The 21,133-nt window shown below is 40.9% G+C and overlaps 1 protein-coding gene and 1 long non-coding RNA gene across 3 annotated transcripts in view; both read left to right on the forward strand.

Moving 5' to 3' along the window:
* The window catches only part of NSMCE2 (NSE2 (MMS21) homolog, SMC5-SMC6 complex SUMO ligase), a 127,619-nt gene that overhangs the window by 99,582 nt on the left and 6,904 nt on the right, over window positions 1–21,133 (forward strand). The gene's annotated exons all lie outside the window — the stretch shown is intronic.
* Window positions 1–21,133, forward strand: part of LOC128091579 (uncharacterized) — a 460,071-nt gene that overhangs the window by 97,598 nt on the left and 341,340 nt on the right. The window lies entirely within an intron of this gene.

Raw genomic sequence — 21,133 nt, forward strand, 5'->3', positions numbered from 1 at the left:
ACTGTTAGTAAGATTTATTTGATGTTATACATCACTGAGTTTTAGATGATTTTTAAAGGCACAGGAAGAAGGGAGAACTTGACCATATTTGTAGTTCTCTTTGCAGCAACAGAATAGATTTCTCTTGATGCCTTAGAGTTCTGTGACATGTAGAAATATGCTAAGAGAAAAATGAAATACTTTAAACAGTTAATATCTTGTTAATGAATATTCTTGATATGATGTTTCCCACTCTTTGAATTCCAAGATTTATGAAAATGTAATAAATGCTAGGTAGTATAACGAATCATCGTTTGGGAAGAAACATATGGAAAGGACTTCATGTTGGCTCCTTGGGGTGGGTGTCTTTCTAAGTGAACATACAAAAGCACTTAAGACTGTTTGGAAGAAGATTTATATGAATACTTCTTTAATTGCATGTTTTTCAAAAGAAGGACAAGGTACAAGTGGTGTCAAGGAGTTTTGTAGCAAGATGTTTTGGAAGAATATTGCACAATTCCTGCCCTTCAAGGTGGAAGTATTTAATCACACTTGCTGTTATGAAATATTCTGTTATTCAAGTCAAAACTGTGCATTTGAATGAATATGAGTGGAATTATATTTGGATGTGGCTAATAAAAGATTGTTTTTTAGTTTGATAATATCTTGAATAAAGATGCTTATTTGCTTAATCCGTGAGGTCAAAAGAATAAATTCTAAATGCCTGCAGAAACCACAGATACATTTATAAAGCTCAACATTTTAAAATTTCCCAGCTTTTTGATTTCACCTTCAGTAAAATTTTAAGGTTACATTAAAAATGTTATTATTTAAGAATATTCTCTATTAAAGAGTAAACAGCAAATAGAATTAGATTTGTCACAGTTTTGTTCAGAGTTTGTTTTCTGTTCTTCTGATGAGAAAGAAAGTGTTGGGCTCTGTAACGTTGTGCCTGGTGCTTTGAGTTTCATGTTTGCAATGTTTCTCTTTTACAATACCGTTTTCTTTTCCTACCATGCTAAAAGCATCTGTCTATTCAAGGTGGCTGTAGTGCATTTACTGCCTCCTGCCATCAGATACACGAGCAGCGTGCAACTGGTTGAAGTCTTGTCGTTGTGGTTATATGGTCATCAGAAACAAAAATAAAAACACATCCTTATGTCATAACGTTATACCTTGTAATTGGTGGGTCTTGTGCAATCCTTTCGGAGGGGATTTCCCTTTCTTTCCTGTAAACTGAAATCTTTCATGTAAGCACTGTGTAGACATACTCTTTTGTAAAACTGATCTTATCAGAATTATTCAGAGGTTCCCAGTTCTCTATAGGTGCTAAGAAGTATTTACCACGCTGGTATTTTAACTGGAAAAAGGAGATACTTTGAAAAAGAGGTTTTGGTTTTTTATGTCTTAATTTTTTTAATTATTATTATTATTTTTTTAATGGGACAAAAGCCATTGTATTTCCATGAAGGCAGTAAGCTGAGTAGCATATGTGGATTTAGACAACTCCCTCCTAGGGATGTGAGGGATCCCTTGTTAGTTTATTATCCACTATTGCAACAGTTTATAAACAGGCTGTAAGTATTTTGTAAGTTTTATTGATGTTGGAAAATGATTCATTGAAATGTCACAGAAATAGCCTTATAAAACTGCAGAAATATGTCTCATTGCTATGCCTTACTCCTCCCTTCTTGTCCACCTACCAACCTTCTGCCAGCCCACTACCTCACTTCGTAGATACTGTCATATCAGAAAGCACCAAAAGCCTCACCAGACTCGCAAGATGAAAATTCTAGCACTTATTGTTGGGCATTGCTAGAGCTGTCACTGGTTTTGTCATTTTTGGGGTCTTGGTTTTATGTATTGTTTTTGATCTCAAATCAGATCTAGATTTGAACAATTTTGTTCCACTGTAAGCAGTAAAGCACAGTGAAGCAGCTAGTTTGTCCACACCTCTTGAGAAGACACCCCCAGACCTGCTGTGAGGAATAGAAGAAAAGGATTTCCTTTTAGTGTGTTACTACTGGCCATTGAATTCAAGTAGAATGAAACAAAAGGATTGAAAAGCTAAAATTGTACTTAGCCCATATGGTTATTAGCTGCTTTGGAATGTGTAAGTATATGGTGTCCCCTACAACAAAGGGGGAGAAATATCAGCAAAAGCAGCAATTTATTGTTCTCTGTTTTGGCTAGCCACTACTGAGAGGCTTTCCCAGTGCTGAGGTTCTGGAATTTCAAGTTTAATCTCAGACAGAAGGAAGAAAGGAATTTGTAGAAACTCTCCTTTTGCAGCCTCAGATATTTTTCTTTGCTTCTCTTTCCAGACTTTCCTGTCATTCTTCATCCCTGCCTCTCTGCCTGTCACTCCCACCCCTTCTCCTTCAACCTGACTGTTGCCATATTTTTTTTATCTTCCCATCCTAATTCTTGCCCAACTCATCCTCCTTGTGCATTCCTACCACTTATCCGATCTGTTACCCAAAGCTTCCTCCCTTCTCCTTCACAGGAGAACTTTCAGACTTTTAGTACCTCATATAAAGTACCCCTTTTAGTGCCTCATGTAAAGTTTAGTACCTCTTCTTCATTTGAGTTGCCCTTTTCTAATTTGACTTCGTTGTCAAGGTGCAAAAACCAGAACTGCTCGCAGTACTCTGTGTGGGTGCACTGTGTTTTACACAGAGGCAGAAAGGCACCATTCCTTTTGTGACCAGCAGCTTGTTGCCTGTTTCACTGATGCTGTTTCATGATTGCTAGTGGCAAGTCCAAGGTCTCTCTTCTGGTTTGGAGCCGTGAGTTCTGAGGTCAGTACCATGCGGTTGCGGTTGGGTCTATTTTTGCCTGGATTAATCATATTACACTTACCTGCACTTAAGCTTTCCTGTTCCCTCTTTGACCACTTCTCTGAAGTTGTGATAGAGTTCCTCATCACCAAGGCAGCATTTGGCCATTCGGAAGCTGAGGGAGCTGGGCTAATTCAGCCTGCAGAAGAAAAGGCATCGAAGAGACCTCATGGTGGCCTTCCGAAAGTTAAAGAGAGCATGGGAAACAACTATTCACGTGGTCTGATAGTGATCTAATGACAAGGGTGGATGATTTTAAACTAGAAGAGAGTAGATTTAGAGTAGTTGTAAGGAAGACATTCTTTATGCAGAGGGTGGTGAGGTGCTGGCACAGGCTGCCCAGAGAAGTTGTGGATGCCTCACTTCATTAAAATATGAGCAAAATTATTTTTTTCCAAAGCTTTTAACATGCTTCGTTTTGTGTAGGGATGTCAGGTGTCAAATCCATGATGTTAATGTGTCCCTTGCATTGCCAAGTATCTGATACTGGGGATTCTTGAATTCATCAGTTGCAACACAGTTCTGCTAATCTTCGAAATTCTCACTGTGTGGCTTGGCCTAATTTCATCTCAGAACACAGTTGTACCACGTTTGCTGGATTTGTTATCAACACAAACAAAGCCAAAGTCAGGCATCTGGTTCAGGCAATTTCTGTTTGAACCCCTAAAATTTAACAGCATTATAGCATCTGAAATTTGCAGTCATTCTGCCCACAGTTTCTGTTTAAGTTTGTTCTGCGGGAGAGGCTGCCTTCTGCTGGGAAGTGATACAAAGGAGGAAAGGTACACAGTTTTGAGAACGTAATTTGTGAATCAAGTTACAGAGATAGAGTGAGGTTTGGTTAATTTAGATAAGGCATCATTCTCAAAAATGGTGCTGGTCTAAGGGAGGCCAAGAAATACCTGCAAAGCCATCTATTGCTTGAATTCAGAGTTTTAGAATGGCAGACTTTTGTGTTTGAATTTCAGAAAAGTGGCTTCCACGGTTCTGTCAATACAAATAGAATACACTTCTAATACTGCATTTAAGCCCCCTCCTTGTGTACCTGCAGGGTAAAATGCACAGCCAAGCTTCCCTCTCCCTCTCCACCGCTTCACCCACCCCAGCACGTCATTCTCCAAGGTGATTTATGACGGTATGCAGCCAAGAGAGCTCACTGGGGAGCTGCACGGAGACTGAGCCTTGTTTAAATCAAGTCTTAACTCCTGTTTGGCCTCTGCTGGCAGCTCTCCATGAACGGCAAAGCGAGATCACTGCGTGGCCTTGCTGAGCTTCGCCAGAAACAACTGGCAGGATGCAGAGAGCAGATCCTTGGAGAGAAAACCATTAAGAGCAAACAATGCTAAGACGTGTTGGGAACCAAAATATTTGAAAGCTAGGAAGTGCTTCAAACATTTTGAACCGTGCTTTTAGAAATATGGCAAGAATACTTAACTTCTTTGCAGTTTTCCCTTGAACTTTAGGAATGATCTTAAGCCCTCTGAGATCAGTAGTTTCTTTTAATCTTCTCTTGCATTGCAAAAATACTTTGTTAACTGTAACTGTTTCCTTTCAAAATTCTGTTTCGTTGTCAGGAACACTAGAATTTGTAACCTATTCCAGAAGATCTAGCTGTTAAGCCTTACTCTTTACTTCTCTTTGTAATTGGGAACAGCCTACCTTTCTGCTTTTGAGCCAAACTCTGTATTAATGCCCCAAACCTTTTTTCAGCACTATCACAAGGTTGGAACTTTTTATGATTCCTGTTTTACTTTGGGGAAATAATGTCTCAGAGAGACTGATTATTGAATAAGACAAAAACATTCTGCAGTATGGTTAGGAATGGAAGCCATAGTAGCCTGAATCACAGAGTCCGCTATTCAACCAAAAGCCCTTTTTGGAAGCATGAAATGTGGCTTCAGTGATTGGGTGAAATCAAAACTGTGTATGTTATGTGAATGTGTTTTCGGACATCTCCACTAGGTTTAGAGTTGTCATATCTAGCCTTTTTTTTTTTTTTCTCTGCTTATTTTGAAAATTGAACTATGGAAATTAATCTGATTTTTTTACTTGCCAGCTGCTGCAGCCTGCTCCTTAAAGTCTAGACAAATTTGGGTGAGTGTGAGGAGTAAAGTGTACAATATACGTTAGTATATTTCTAGCCCCAAAATACTAAGAAGCCAGATTTATTAGGTCAGCAGCTTCTGTCTTCTGGGAGAAAGGTAGATGTACTGAGGAAAGGTGCTTTAAAAGGTGCTTAAAATTGTTATTGGAAAAACACAAAAGCAAGTCTATTTCATTCTATCCAACTGCTTTACTGAAAAGATTTCTGGATGTCAAAAGCTACTTACGTATGCTTCATTTGAAATTTGTAGTTACATGCAGAATGTGAAGGTCAGGTCTATGTTTCTCAGAAGAAATCAAGATCTAATCAGTAGAAGAGCAAAGCTGACTGTGTAAACCTTGAATGCATTTGCCTTAGAGGATTTTGAACAGATTGACTAAACTGAAATGGCGTGTAAGACTTCATTACATCCTCAAAGAATACGGCTATTTTCATAGAGTCATAGGATCACCAAGGTTGGAAAAGACCCACAGGATCACCCACTCCAACCTTTCCAACAATTTTATATCCTTTGTGTTTATTTCTTGCCTAAAAATAAGCACAAAGGATTTGTTTTGTACATTAGAAAATGTGGACTTCTGGAAAGTAAAGGTATTTTGGTAGCAGACACTGTGTTCCTTCTGTGTAAATAATTGTATTTTATGTGGATAAAGAGTTTTGTTGGAAGGGTTTGTTTGAAGACAGGAAAAATAACAGAGGGTTACCTCAGAGCATATGGATTACTGATGTCCTCGTCTGATGGCCAGTTTAACATTCAGTTTCATTTATTGCATGAGGTAACAAGCAATGCTGCTTCTTAGACGTGATGGTGGTTCACTGTTACGGCAAGCACTGGCACAAACTCAGCCAGTGGTTACATGTGTGAGGTGTCCTGATTTCCTAGAAACAATGAGGCCCAAGCCAAAGGAATTATTTGTAATGACCACCTTGAGAATTAGGGTATTTCTGTTTGCCAGTTAAATGCTAAGCTGATTTTGAGATGTCTTTCTTCTATAGATTTCCTATTTATACATATGCTTTTCATTTCCTTATAGGCTCCCTATTTGTACACTTTTCTTTATGTTTTTCCTTTGTTATTCCTCGTTCTGTAGGTAGTTGTCCAAATCAGAATGGTAGATTCGGGGCTGAGCCCTTCTTGTACTTATCTTAGCATTGTGGTATGTGAAATGAGGTGGCAGAGACGGGTTGAGGTGCAGAAGCAAATGAAAAGAGGGAAGCTAGAAATGGGAGATGTAGGAACTGCAAATAGCAGTTGAAGTCATGTGAATAGTTGAGATCACTCACTGAAAAAGGTGTAGTGACAAAGACATGAATTGTCTCTGACACAGAAATATTGTACTAGCAGTGTTTTGTAAATATAATCTGTGGTTTTAAAAGAAAATAGGTCTAAAAGGTCCATCAAATGAAGCAGCCTAAAAGGAAAAAATGATTTAAGCTTTGGAATAAATAGCTTAAATAGTTAATACATATTGAATATGTAGAATGCAGAAAAGGGAGTTACAGAAAGGAAATAACTGAATAAATTTATCAACATGGTAAAAATGTTGAAAAGCTTGGCTGCTGAGTGTTTTCCACAGTCAGCTTCTAAGCAAGTATAGTTTAAGACAGTGAGCTTTTTTTTGTTCTTCTTCATTCTTTTCTTCATTGCAATGAGAACACAAAATCCGCACTTTATTTGAGATTTATGATAAAAGAGGGGTGTTCCATGGACTCTGTGAAGTCCGTTCAGGATTTAGGGCTTGATTGGGTCAGACTGAAAGCAGAGTTTTGGGAGACATTTGTAGATTTTGAAATACGTTCCTTAGAAACATCAGAAGACTGCATCATGTTGTAGAATGCCTTATGCTGAGTAAGGCACCTACCCATTTTGTGCAACAAATGAAAGCACCTTTAAGGACAGGATTTACAGCACATAGCAAGCTCAAGCAGTAGGATTATTGAAACACCTCTGTCACCTGGAGCACTAAATGGAGGTTTAACTGCCTCAGATGGGGGTACCTTGTTTGGGGTGCAGTGGGAGTGTTGTTCCTGGAGACCTTCATTTGTTAGTTTGGGTGTGGGTCCCTGCCTTCCTCTTCAAAAGAACAGGGGTGACAGGAGGAGACCAAGCAAAAGGCAATGTTGGGGCATGCAAGCTGAGCGTTGCCACTGGTACTGCTCTCAGGATATCGAGGACAGCTTTTTACATGAGACAGTGTGCATGCACACTAGGAATAACCCATTTCCCAGTTAAATGCCCCACTCTTGGAGCTGAAGATTGTGCTCTGGACTTTTGGCTGTCATTTTCAACTCCAGCTGCACTGTGGTGCAGTGTCAGTCAAAGACATCAGTGTCCCCTTTCATTTCCCTTAGTAGGGCTGCAGGCTACCCAAGAGTAGTTTATTTGTCTTTGTTATTGAAAGAAATAGCAGCACTATTGCTTTCTTCTCTTCCTGCCACATTTTGAAAGAATATTTTCTGCTGTCGTTTTGAAGGAAGGAGCTTTGAACTCCAGAGGAGCCTCCGATGTCCCAGTCTTTGGTGACAGGAAACTTTTCCTGAATAAGGCTCCAAGCTCCCAGATATGAGGGATTTGAAATGCTGTCAACAGCACGTGCTGTGTGATAACCTCAGCAAGTCATGGTTGGTAGGAGCTGCTTTGCTAGGAAGCTCCGGCACCAGAATCCTTCAGTGGCATTGCCTCTCCCAGTCCATGTGTACATGGTGAGGTAGAGACCCACGCTGCAATTTGTGCCCCCAGAAGTGACTCTCACTCAGTAATTTAGCAAAGCCTTATAAATGGTACTGCATGGCAAACCGGTGTGCCGTACATCTGATTGCAACAAATAGTAATTATAGGCATGCTTGAAGCAAGACTTTCATAAAACTGAATGAAAAGTATGATTCATCTCACAGAAGACCCACCCACCCATTTAGCCATTGACATGTCTGTTTTCTTCTTTTACTTCTTCTTTTTTTTAAGTTTCAAAGGGAAATAAGATGTCTGAAATGCAAGGCCTGCCTGAACATATTCCTCTTCGGTATTTAATTCAATTTGTAAAATAATATTTTGATTATAAGGTTTCCTAATTTCTGAAATGTTAATAACTTTCTGCCTTTCCACCCATCTATTTGTGTAATAATCGCAAGTATTGCTCAACGTATTAAATCTGATGTTGGCCCCTGATAAGGAAGTTTTCATCATTTTGAGTCATATTTGAGCATAAGTTGCTAATATTTTTAAGTACTCTATCTCAAACAGTTTGACAGATGACATTAGACCTGTGCACTGTCTCCAGATAGTTCATTTTCTTTTGGAAAGAAATGTGTGATGTTGTACTGCTTCCTAAGATTGCAGTTAGAGACTCACTTTTACATTATAACGCTCAACCCACTCTGAACGTTCAAGTGTCCAGTAACTAAATCTCTGTGATGCTGCACGTTAGAAAAGATGCCTGTGGCTGCCTGTGCCAGACAGGTTTGCAGGATGAAAGCAGAAGTGCAGTGGGGTGGTGCTTGTGCTGCTGGTTTATACCAGTTTCAGTGTGTCAGCTGCTCGATTTCTGTACCTTTTTCAGGGTTTCAGGTCAGTGTGGACACGCTTACCTGCAGGATTCAAATCGTATCCTCCAAATAAAGTTCCCTTGCATCTTCATCAGCATTTTTGGTGTTATTTCATATTTGTAATTGCCTTATTTGATTTTTCATGCTTGGATGTGCTTTGTCTAAGCGTTACTTAAATTCTAAACTTCATGTGCCCAACAGACTAGACAAAAGTCTTCTCAGGACATGAGCCATGACCGCAGCAGCATTGGGATAACAAGATGTCTTTTGAGCACAGTCTACAAGATAGCCCTCGTGGACCTTATTTCATCATCAGGATCATAATGTGCAGTAAGATTCCCTATTTAATAAAAACAAGAGGAGAAAAAAAGTTGTGCTTAAAAATTCAGACTTACAAAATTGAAAAGAGAGACAGATAGATATTGCAGGGTCAGTTGCTGTCATTATGCAGACAACAGAGTGCAGAATTATGTGGCAGCATGATTTGTTGTATATGGTCTGTACAGATTCCCAAATGCAGCCTGAGTTTACCAATTCCAGGTGATAGAAATCTGCAATTAGTCAAAGGTATTTTCTTGTCTCCAGAATGAACTCAGCTCTTGTGGAGACCTGATTAGCGTGTGCTGGAGACCTGTAATGAGGGAAAACTTAATTATTCAGATTCATCAGCATGCAAAGGTGTTGGATGATGCCACATAAGTCATGCTCGATCAGCATTCCAGAACATGTGCAACCCGGGTGTTTAATAGTGGTCGTGGTTTGCTGTAGGCATACACTTGAAGGTTAATGCTGAGATTTTCAGTAGTGCTTTCCATTTAGTGCAGAGATCTCCTTCTCCAGACAGCTTATTGCTAGTGCTGCTCTGAGAAGCTTCACTTTTTATACTGAACAGATTATTATTAACTGTGTGTGTAGTGCCATAAAATCACTACCTCTTCACTCTATAAAGACGTGTTCTCTGCCCCAGAATGCTTGCAGTCGAAGACAAGTGAGGCAAGACAGTGAGAAAGCCATAAAGGAAAAGGAGGGTGTGGTGTGAAACATGAAGCAGATAAGATACAAAAAAAGAACCTGACAGATAGACTCCTGCAGCAGGAGGTTGTGAGTGTGCTTTACCCTTGGGGACCTTCAGAGAGCTGCCACACCCGCTGATACACTGTGTGATTTTATGGATAAAAATCACCCACTTCCCTTCTGCTTGGGCAGTGCTGGCTAACTCAGTGGGCATCCCCGCTTCCCACAAAGTGTCCCTTTGCTCTGTGTGTCTGTATGTGCCATCCCTTAAAGGGAAGGGAGCCCTGTGAAACAAACTGGCTTTCCCTCGGCACCCCCTGTAACGACTTCTGTTGTGGAAACACCAGTAATCCCTGACCCAGTGCTAAACTAAAGCTAATAATGTACTTCTACCGATTAAAAGAAACTACTGAAATGCTCTGTAAGTACAAGCTGTGTGCACAGCTAATCTTTAGAAACAAACATGCTGCATGTACCCCATCTCTATCGCTCCGCCATCTGTTAGCTTCACACATCCATTATGTTTTGTCTTTAGTGAAGTGTTTCTTGGCTTTTCTAGACAAAGCTGTTTTTAAACTTAAGCAGCTTGGCAGCTGGGCACGTAACGTTGTGGCAATAAAACCTGTGAAGAAGAAGAGTGGATGGTGCATTTGACAGAGAAGTGAGATGTGTTCTCAGCCCAAAAGAAGCGTACCCCAAACTGGTCACAGAATTGAAAATAGCACTAAAGAGGTACAGGAAAACTGAAAGTTGGAAGGAAAAAAGCAAGCTACTTTTCTACTTCCGACCGAAATCTGAGGAATAATGAACCCAGCAGCTCCTCTTTTATGAAGCTCCATTTCTATCTCTATGAGTTTCCATTTCTATCCATCATGCTCTCTATCTGAGGAGCACTGGGCAAAATTTTCCTGTGTCTTATCAGTAAGATTCCCAGTGTACAACAAAGGGAATTCAGAAGTCTTCTGTGATTGTAGACAGCATTGCGGGGTCAGAGAGAGCTGAGGAAATGACCCTCTCCTCCTTTTGAAGAGCTCTTCCAACATCAACCTGTGCAGTCTATTACAGGAAAGTAGGCTATGGTCTTTGATGGTAAAAAATATGAATAGAAATACTAACCTACTATTCTGCCTTTGAAAAAAATAATGCCAGGTTTTAGCAAAGTGTGTTACTCTGACAGAAGCTGCTGCAGACACCTGCTTTAGCTTTTCTTGACCCAGAGGGTGGTGAGGCACTGGCCCAGGCTGCCCAAAGAGCTGTGGGAGGCCCATCCCGGGAGGCACTCACAGCCACGTTGGATGGGCCCTGGGCAGCCTGAGCTGGTGGGTGGCAGCCCTGCCCATGGTAGGAGGTTGGAACTGGATGGTCTTTAAGATTCCTTCCAACCCAAGCCATTCTATGACTGAATGATTTGTTTTCCATGGTTCTTCTAATTTCCTATATTCTAACGTTCTTGAGATGTCTGAGTGGTTCTTTGAGGAAAGATGTGTCAGGGAAGATGGTTAGAAACTCTGCAAACCTATGGATGCTGCTGAATCCAAGGAAAATGTGGAGAATTGGATGTTCCAGAAGGAACTTGTGGACTGCTGAAAACAGTGCATCTTAGGTGTTCCACAGGACCAGCAAGAGAGGTACTGAAGCAACCACATATACATGCAAAGTAAATAGTTTGCTCTGCCACTGCATTAGCAAGTAAACCACTTCAAACAACTCTCTCTACCTAGGGAAAATGTAGTAATAATAAGCAATAGTGTAAGTCTCCACTCCTTGCCCCAGAGGGTGTCTACTAATCCTTAGGAGCCTTTGCACTCTGCAGGCTTCCTTTTTCTACCCTCGTTTGTCACTGGAAAAGAATTTGTATGGGTCAGAGGCATAGTGCATGTAGACGGAAAACATTATTAAAGAAAAAATGAACAGTGCTCCAATGAATCCCTTTACAAGAAGTAAACACAAGCAGTTTATCTTCTTGAAGGGAAACAGAAGCTTGTAAAAAGAAGTTTGAAAGCCCTGATGCTTGTGAGGTGCTGGAGGTCTATCGCACTGCTACTTCTGAGAGGAAGCTGCATGCACTCGTGAGGGCTTTCATTTGTTTCAGTTTAAAGCACTCTGGCTCGAGATCTGCCTGTAGCTAATTAAAACAGAAAGCAGAGCGACATTAGTTATGCACTAGAGTGGGAGTCAGAAGATGTAAGCTCAGTTCCCAGCCCTGCTACCGACTTCCTGGGTGACCTTGGGTAAGCCTCTTGATGTAGATTTTCAAAAGACCTCTGGGCCAAATTTTCATATTGAAGTTTGATTTTCAAAGAAGCTCAATATCTAGTGATTTCCATGATGTTGATTACGGCCAGAATTTCGAGCGAGCTCAGCAACAAATATGCTGAGCTCATTTGTAAATTGAGCCCTTAATCTTTTGCTGCCTCAGTTTCCCATCTCTGACAGTGCCGGCAAAATATTTTCCTTGTCTGTCCTGATTGTTTGGGCTGTAGCTCCTCAATGCAAGAAATTGTCTTTTCATGAATGTGTATGGTGCGTTGTACAATCTTGTTTGATCTCTGTTATGGTTTTTAGGCATTACTGTAATGATTGTTACACCTGTGCTCTGCTTCAGAGAAGAAAAAAATTGCAATCAGAAAAAAGCATAATTATTCTCTTGTTTCTCAGTGAAGAGATGTACTAATTTATTTAGTTTGCTTGGCAGAACGTTGTCTGGAGAGCTGTATTTAACATTAGCATGTATATGTTAGCTGATTTCTTTTGTCCATGAAGGACAGACAACTTATCAGAGAGGCAGGTTAGATTAGTTTGGGATGATTTGATCTGCAAAGAAACATATTGACGGCCTCTGACTACCTTGTTATTCTTTTGTTGCTTACAATTGAATCGTTTCATAATTCACTGAAGAATATTTTCAGGTGGAATTCCTTGTGCCTTCCTACCCCCAGGCCAAACACCGTCACCCCCCTCGTTGTTACTGCTGCACCAACTCTGCACAGTTCCCACACCGCATGCGTGCTCTTGCAACATGTCTGAGCAATATAACATTCTCTGTTGGCAAAGGTATAGAGTGCTTCTTCACTTCATAAATACTGTTTGCTTCCCGGGACCCACTACAACCCATTCCTGAAATTCCAGATCAGCATTGTCAGTGATAATCGAGCTCCTGGTTGCAAGCCGTGTGCTGTGCAAGCCAGAGGCCGAATGTAGTAACCCAGGAATGCATGATTGCAAAGACTGTCACTTCCCAAGGAACTCTGCTTGCTGCTGAATGACTGCCCTGTCTGCATGCCTTTGGGTGTCACTAACACAGTGACTCTTTCCTGCTGTGTTTGTCATATAAGGGAGGACAGCACCTCAAGCAGCTGAAAGTTTTGAAGTGATCATTTCCTGTGCTGACAAAATGGGCATGCGACTCACTGCTGTTTTCCAGACTGCCCTGTACCCTCTTGTTAGTTACTTGTTGATCCAACTGTGTACCTTCTAGAGTGCCCTTTTGGCACTTGTATGTTTTCCTTTACATGAAACAGGATGCTGGAGCATCATCAGCCTTGCAGTGAGAAACCTGGCAGGACACCCCTAGAAAATCGATGGTTGTGGCAGTTCTTCAGTTTAAGGTTGTGTTTGGTCATGGGAGAGCTTCCTTGTGTTTTTCATCTCTGACTAGTATCTTCTGTTGCATTTTTTTTAAGTATGTTGTTCTATTATGATCTGTACTAAAAATCCTTTTCATCTTCTTAATCTAATGAAAGGTTTCCTAAATCGTGTTACGTGTTATACTGTTGGCATGCAAGGCATATCAAGGCACTACTCGATCCTGAAGAGCAGCCAGCAGAGCAGAGTTCAGAACTGGGGAAACAGTGCTTCTGTCCTTACTGGCTTTCCGCTCCTTCCTGCCCTATTTCCATGCATTTTCACTAGCTGTAGCCAAGCTTGTAGGAAAAGAGGAATTTGAACTACTTATACAAACAAGAGTCTCTAACACTGATCTAACGTAAATTCTGGGTTGCAGGGCTGTGCTTAATTTCTGATGTAAAAGAAGCATTGAAAAAAACAGACCACGCCTTATCTTCACAGCTTTGAAATGGTGACCCCTTAGAGTGACTCTTTCATTCCTTTTCATTTTCGTTCCTTAGCATTTTGAGATACAAAATCTTGATCTTTCTCGGCATACGTGCAGAGGCTGTGCGTGCTCCTGCCAGCACTGATGTGCCAACCAAAGAGTAGCAAGGGAAGTTAATAGTTCATTAGAAGAGCAACTACAATGTCACTCCATCCTGGTAATAAATATAAGATTGAAAAGGTGAGCGTAATATAAACTGCTTTGCTAGAAAGATGAGAACTGCACAGAGTTCCATGTGATTTAGTTATGTGCTCATCTTTTCATTGTTGCTATGGAGTGCAAGTGACACCCATAACTGCTGTCCCATCAGCTCAACACCTGCTTCCCCTACTCCGTCTGCTCTGCTTAGCTGTTCTTGCTGCTGCTGCTGTACATCTGTGCTCAAGTCCTCTCTCTCTTCCATTTCATGACCCTATTAAACCTGATCTGGGTGGGGAGTGTTGACATGAAGAGACCTTGAAGCCTTAAAAGACTTGGCCTCTTGCTTGTTCTTAGCTGAGCCCATCACAGTGTTCCCAGCACACTTGCCATAAAGCACAGCTGTTTCCAGATTCTTTATTTTCTGCACTATGCAAAAATGTTGAGGTGAAGTCTGAAACGTGTGTGTTGCTATATAAATGACTCCTGTAGCATGGTAATGCTTTTCTGACCATGTAGCATTAATGAAGGTGCACTCTTCCAGCTACTTTCCTGGCAAATAAGAATCTGCAGAAAGAAATTTGAAATAACTATTGATCAGGTTTAAAGTTAACTACTAATTGCCATCAGAAAGCACTAGGCTGCCGCAGTTATAATCCATAAATATTTATAGCTCTGCACTTTCGCATTGGATTTCTTCTACTGACTGCCATTCAAAGAAGCCTAATCTTACATCACAGGACAGGTTGTGAAAAGTAGCTGATCAGCTGTTCCTAACTGATGATAGTGTTATGTTTAGTCCCTCTGACATTGTTTTGAAAGATTCTGTATAAATTGGGATTAGCAACATTTTTTATTTTCTTCTAGGAAACAGCTTACTGAGTATTATTATTGTGAAGACCTGCTCAGTGTGCACAGCATGGTTTGTGCAGGATGTCTTAATACAACACATGCAATGTCTTTGCCTTAACCTCAATGAAAACCTCACCATATTATGGTTGAGCAATGGCAGATCTGTAAGTTCTTCTTAAGAAGTGGACTTTATTTCTTAACTTGTTTCAATATGATGTTAATTGATGACTTTTTCCCCCTTTTCTCATGTATCTCAGTTGCGTCATATTAAAAAAAAAAAAAAAAAGAAATAAAATACAAAAAACAAACAAACAAAAAAAAAGCCAGAAATTGAGCAGGCAGCTGTACCTTCTTGCCCATCCCAGAGGTCATTTCAGCAGGGGCATTCCAGACAGCACAAGGCTGCAGAATAACTAGTGCTTGCTCATGGTGATGCATAAAATAGAGAAGAAATTCATTTCTTCATAATGTAACTCCAGTAAGTTATGTGAGATATATACAGTGCTTCACTGCACATTGAATTGTAATCTCTTGAAGTTATATATTTGCAAATGAATTAAATACATTTTGAAGTGGCTAAGAGTTTTAGAAAACACTCTGAAGGACTGAGATGCATCACTAATAACAGAATTGCAAATGTTGCTCTAAGCATTCATTAATACTCATTCTGAAATAACATATCTTGCCTAACAGTTTCTTTTGAATATCTTGACATCCGGCTTTAGGGGATAGGAAAACAAATATTCACTTTTTCTTCCTTGTGCACTCACATCTTTCTTCATGAGCCAACTGTCTGTCCTTGAAAGAGGCAGCTCTGGCTCTCCAGCTTCCATAGGGTGAAAGGGGCCACAGAGTGGGTTGCCTGACCTGCAGCCTCCCCATTGCCTGTCAGTGAGGGGCTGCTCCTCCCCCTGCCCTCCCTGCAGTCTCAGGCAGCTCTAGGTCAGTGCCATTGTAACCCACCCCAAAATCATCAGGAGGAGGACTTGAAGAGACAGACTGATAATCAGAAAGATAATTTTATAGGGGAATTTCTGCTCATCATTTGGGTTTCTCTGCCCAGTGGCTCCTCACTTCGTTTCAACCCCTCTGGTATGATCCAGTGTTTCTGTTCACAGGAACATTTTCTAGCAGTAGCATGCTCTGTCAGGAAAGCTCTCACCAGTGCAGCTTTTCAGATGTGAATGACTGCAAGAATGCACAAATGATGCAATAGCAGGAGCAAAGTGATCTCCAATCATATAGGTTACAAGATTGTCCCCCTCTGCTATGTGCCCTTGTGAGGGAAGGACATGGAGCTGTTGGAGTGGGTCCAGAGGAGGCCGTGGAGATGATTAGAGGGCTGGAGCACCTCTCCTATGAAGGCGAAGGCTGGGCTACTTCAGCCTGGAGAAGAGAAAGGTCCAGGGAGACCTCGTTGGAGGAAGGAAGCTTGTAAGTAGGAGGAGGATCAACTTACATGGGCAGATAGTGATGGGATAAGGGGAAACAGTCTTAAACTAAAAATTAGGAGATTGAAGTTCAGTATTAGGAGGGAATTTTTCACTCAGGGGGAGGTGGAGCACTGGCACAGCTGTTGTGGATGCCCCATCCCTAGAGGTACTCAAGGCCAGTGTGGATGGGCTCCTGAGCATCCTGATCTGGCTAGGGGCAGCCAGTCCATGGCAGGGGGGACTGGGTGGGGGACTGGGTGGGCTTTGAGGTCCCTTCCAACCCAAGCCATTCTGTGATCCTAAGAATAGTGATGGATGAAGGTGCAATGGACAGGTGCAGGAGAGGCTCAAAGATCAGTTTCTGCTTGTGAGCTTATACATGGGGTATATTTGTCATGGAGTTTTTTGAGAGGATTTGAATTAAACTGAATTAAACTGATAGAACAGACTGTCTAAGGACTTGTATGTAAATAGATGTAGCTCTGAGCTGCTGTTAATAGCTGATAGTATCCTCTCAGCTCTCTTGTCCAGCCTTAACAGTGCCTTTCTTGAGTCCACTGTGGAAGTGGATTAGGGTAAACAGCCAAAAGGCACTCCTTGTGCAGGATAGGAGCAGGGAATTACTGCCAAGTAGCTAATGCATTCTAAATTCACACCCTAGCTTATTTTGCAACAGCTTCCCTGTGTAGGCAAGCCCTACATGTTCATTTCATTTGATGGTTAGCATTGCATCAGTGACATTCCAGATTCTGACCACAATGTTAGTAATGGAAAGTGGTTCATCTTCTAATGAAATGGTCTTTTTCTTTTTTTTTCTGGTTGCAGCTTTTGCAACTTTTTCTTTCATGTGTCTGGGGTGAATTTCTTCATTTTTTAAATGAGCATGATATTCTCCTTCTAATCTCTGATATGCCAAATGATGCTCTCTAAGCATGGAAATTACCTTTTTACAGATTCTGGATGAAGCAGTGATTGTTAAGCCTTTTATATTCCAAAGAGAAGGTGAAAACCCAAAATAATAAATATGTCCATTTCATTTATTTGTAATTTAGTAGTTTGTGTCTGTTTATTTTCTCCTATAAGATATCCCAGTGTTTCTCTTGCTATGCTCTTTCTGTGGCATCTCCAAACTTGTGCTCTGTAGTCATATGCCTGGCATTATTTCGTTCAGACTTAGAGTTTCCTGGTCATTTGAGGAATTTGTTTATTGGTTGGGTTTATTTTCAGCAAGCCTTTGGTGTTTAACTTGCTTATTAAGTTTGCACGTCATTGTGGGTGATGATAGTTAAGATGGAAGAATATGGCCTTCTTAGATTTTCCAGAAATAGTGGCTCCTCTGAGCTTACTGATGAGCCCTCATGACATCTTTTTAGGTAAGCTTCATCTCTCCCAGGAGCTCCTTCAGATCTGGTCCGGACTGTAGGGATGAGGAAACTGCTGTTTGAAATGTCAGCCACGGACTTTGAAGTGTGGATTTCTCATGTTAGTATGCAATAACAAAGTAAGCAAGAAAGCTTCCTCTCTCTGTTTGCCTACCAAACTGTTCCAGTTGCACAATTTACAAAGATGCACTTTCTGTTCACATTTCTAGGTATGCAGCTCCGCTGCGTGCAGTCTGAATTTCCCAAAATATGAAGGCAAACTTGATGTCTTACTTCTCACCCTGAGTAATATATGAGTTGAAGGTTTCACAAGACAACTCTCTGGTGTTGCTGTTGTATTTTTCCTAGGTGGGTTTTGTAGTCACATTCTATTCATTAATGGGTTACACAGTAATTTTTATCTGACTTGAAGTGTTGTTACATCTCCTTCACTTAATTTCTGTAACCGAGTGTCCCAAAATACTTCCATCAAATCAGTCTGCCCTCATTATAAGGCTGTTCTGGAAAACTGACATCAACCAGCTCTACCCTGCAGTGAAAGGATGAAATGGGAACAGTATTTCCATAAGGAATAGTGTATTTTAAAAGGAGTGTAGCTTAGGGGGACAAAATATTGTAAAATATGCATGTGCTGTGAATTTGATGGTGTTTAAAAGGAGTTTTTAGAGGATAGGTGCTTTGCACAGGATATTGTCCTTTCCTTCCCCACTCTTATTATGTAGAGGAACTAACAATTTGCTACTTCATTCATCTAATTTGCTCCTCACACCCCCAGGAAAATTGGAATGGCTTATATTCACAAGATTGTCACTTTATATCAGATTTACCAAGTCTGTGTCTATATAATTCTTGCACAAGGATGTTAAAACAGGGCATATACATAAAGGAACTGTGAGTAAATTTACAGCAAATTGCTTGGCCTGGGCAGGAACAAGTAGATTTGCAGTTGCAAGCTGGAGCAATATGTTAGAGGCCACCTTCCTTAGATCAACACATGTATTGCAACACCAGCAAGTAATCAAATTGTAATGTACTTTAATGCAAAGCCTAGTTTGCCTTGGTTGGCAAATTAAACTATCTCTCGCCTCTAGCTAAAGCAGGCAGCCTTTGAACTTTTTGACTGCAGCTGTAGCTTGCACACCTTATTTTCCCTTTAAAAATCAAATTAAACTATAACCTGCAGCCTCTGTGGTAAGTTTCAAGGAAAATTAAATTGTTGCTAACCTTTCTAGCAAAGATAACTGTCTCTAATCAAGCTGAAAAGTCCAGTCCCAAATTCCCCACTCCAAGTTCAGACAAATTCATTGGAGGAAAACTCCAGGGGCTATTAAGTGCAAAGTTATTACCTCTGACTCAGGAAGTCCTTGGGCACAAATAGCTAGAGGCTGGGAAATTTTATCAGGAATGCATTACTCTGTGTTTCCCCTCTTCTTTCATTCTTCCTGCAGCATTTACTGTGGATCTATCCGGGACTTCGAACACTGGGCAGCTGCTCTGGTTCTGGCTCTGAAGGCAGCTCAGGCTCTCAGCACTGGCAGGCACCATCCCACTCTTCAGCACGGCCCCGAGTGATCTCAGCAGTGTGCTCTTTTCCCTCCTTTTGACTTGTCCCTGGCCCCTTTAACATTGTGCTAGCAGTGGCCCAGGTCCAATCACTGTCCCTTTTCACCCTTGGGTGTGACGTCCTTCACCTTTCTCCCTCTCAGTATTTTCTTTGTCCTGCTGGCAGGAACACTTGGCTCTTGATTTACCCGCACAACATTCATGTTTTTCTTGGAGCACTCAGAGATAGGACTTTTCCCAGCCTGGATGAGCTGCTGTTATTTCTATAGAGTCAGCAGTACAATAGACCCTCTTGGGAGCCAGGACCATGTCTGGCTACTGGCTCAGCCTCACAAAGCCTCAGTCCTGAGTGCTTAACATTGCTCTTTGATTCCCAGGATTGGCGTCTGACTGATGGCAGGTGAGAAGGCAGAACACTGCAGCACGAAAGGAGAGAAATCAATTAAGTTGACATTGCAACACGTGCTTTCTCGTGTCCAGGTTATGGCAATCTTCCTCGCCTTAGAGAAATGGGAATTGGGTAGAAGACATTGTTGGCCTGGGAAGCACTGAGCAGGCAGTGGTGTGTCTGTCACAGAAGTGGAAATGACAGCAGAGAGACGTTTTCCTCTCTTTGGTTTTAGTATGTATACTCCCCATGCTAAATATAACCCTCAGTACAGCAGCTAAGATCTCTGCCCTGTAGCTTTCTCATTCTTAAAAGTTGTCTTAAACATTCCCAGTCTCTCAGCAGACTCGGTAAGAAGTGAGCTAGGGCATATTAGTCACGTTTTTATCAAGAGATGAAAGTGATAGAGATATAAAGTACTACCCGCTTTTAATTAAAATGGAATAAGTCAAAAACAGTTGGCAGTTGCAAAATTCATTATGGTGTGTTACCAAAAATAGATGTCTTCATGAGAATGCAGTTTTGTTACAACAGTGGGCACTAATTAGCAGTAAACATAATTGCTGAGATAGCCAGATAGAAAACGTGTTACTAACACTTGCAATAGATGTCAATTGGCTGGAAAAGAAGACTGGAAACTCTTAAGTCTTAAAATGCAATGTGTTAGAGCATCAAAACAGATCCATTGGAGTTCTGTTGCTTAAGGCAACATTCGAATTTCAGGAACAATAACTTAGTGTTTTCTGCATCTGGTGTTAATTTGCAAGGAATACCCGGTTTTAGAAAAATATAACCTGACTTAGCTGAAATATGTACGACCTGGTGTTCTGTTACTATTTCTTCTTTCCATAGAGAAGCCCTACTTTGAAACTTTTGTAATTTCATTTGGTAAAATTCCCTTTGACCTTCAGAAAAAACATCTTCCAGAGTGAGTTTGTGGGCATAGATCTGTGGTTGATAGCATCCTGCCATCCGGTTTGGGATGTATGCATGTCCGTTCTTTTTGTGTCATCTCTGCAGATTTTACTGGAACTGAAAAAGTTATTTTCCTCTCTCCTTCTGTAATCTCAAACACCAAGCAATAACAACTAATCTGTGGGTGTTTTATCTGACTTATCCTAATTTGCAATTGACATGTTTGAGGTATGGCTTACATAATCCCAGTCTTACATATTTATTATTAAAAATATTAGCGGTTTATGAAAAGGAAATGCCTTAATAATTCCTTTGTGCTGTGATAACCTCTTGAAGGCAGGACCCTGCTCTGGTAGACAGTTCACAGTCATTGCAAATAAAGACCAAACAAGAAGTGTTCAGGACCTGCTCGAAGCAAGAGGACAGAATCCATGACGGTTCATATATCCCACCTACCAGAAATGGGTCTTGGCTGACCCAATCTCAGCCATTAACTATGAGGCTTCTAAATCACCTCCGAAGCCAGTAAGAGAGAGAAGTAAACTCACACTGTGATTTATCCCATATAATTGGAAGACTTCAGACATTCCATGTAGAGTGAAGCTTGGTATCTAAATATTATTGATTTAAAAAATCAGTCATCCCTTGTAATCAATCACCTGCCCTAGATCTTGCTGCACTGCTGCATTCTAGCTTCATTGGCTGGCACTGTGCTGGTCTGCTGTGTGCTGAGTTCCTGAGTTGAAGCCAAGTACAACATACTGAAATGCATGCTTCCAGATGTTTCTAGCAGGAAAGATTGGAGCTGCAGGATGTCAAAATTTGCAAATGCATGAATTTAAGGAAATTCTGAAGCTCCTATTCTTTG

This window comes from Tympanuchus pallidicinctus, unplaced genomic scaffold, assembly GCF_026119805.1.
Source record: "Tympanuchus pallidicinctus isolate F22 unplaced genomic scaffold, pur_lepc_1.0 scaffold5, whole genome shotgun sequence".
Taxonomy (NCBI): domain Eukaryota; kingdom Metazoa; phylum Chordata; class Aves; order Galliformes; family Phasianidae; genus Tympanuchus; species Tympanuchus pallidicinctus.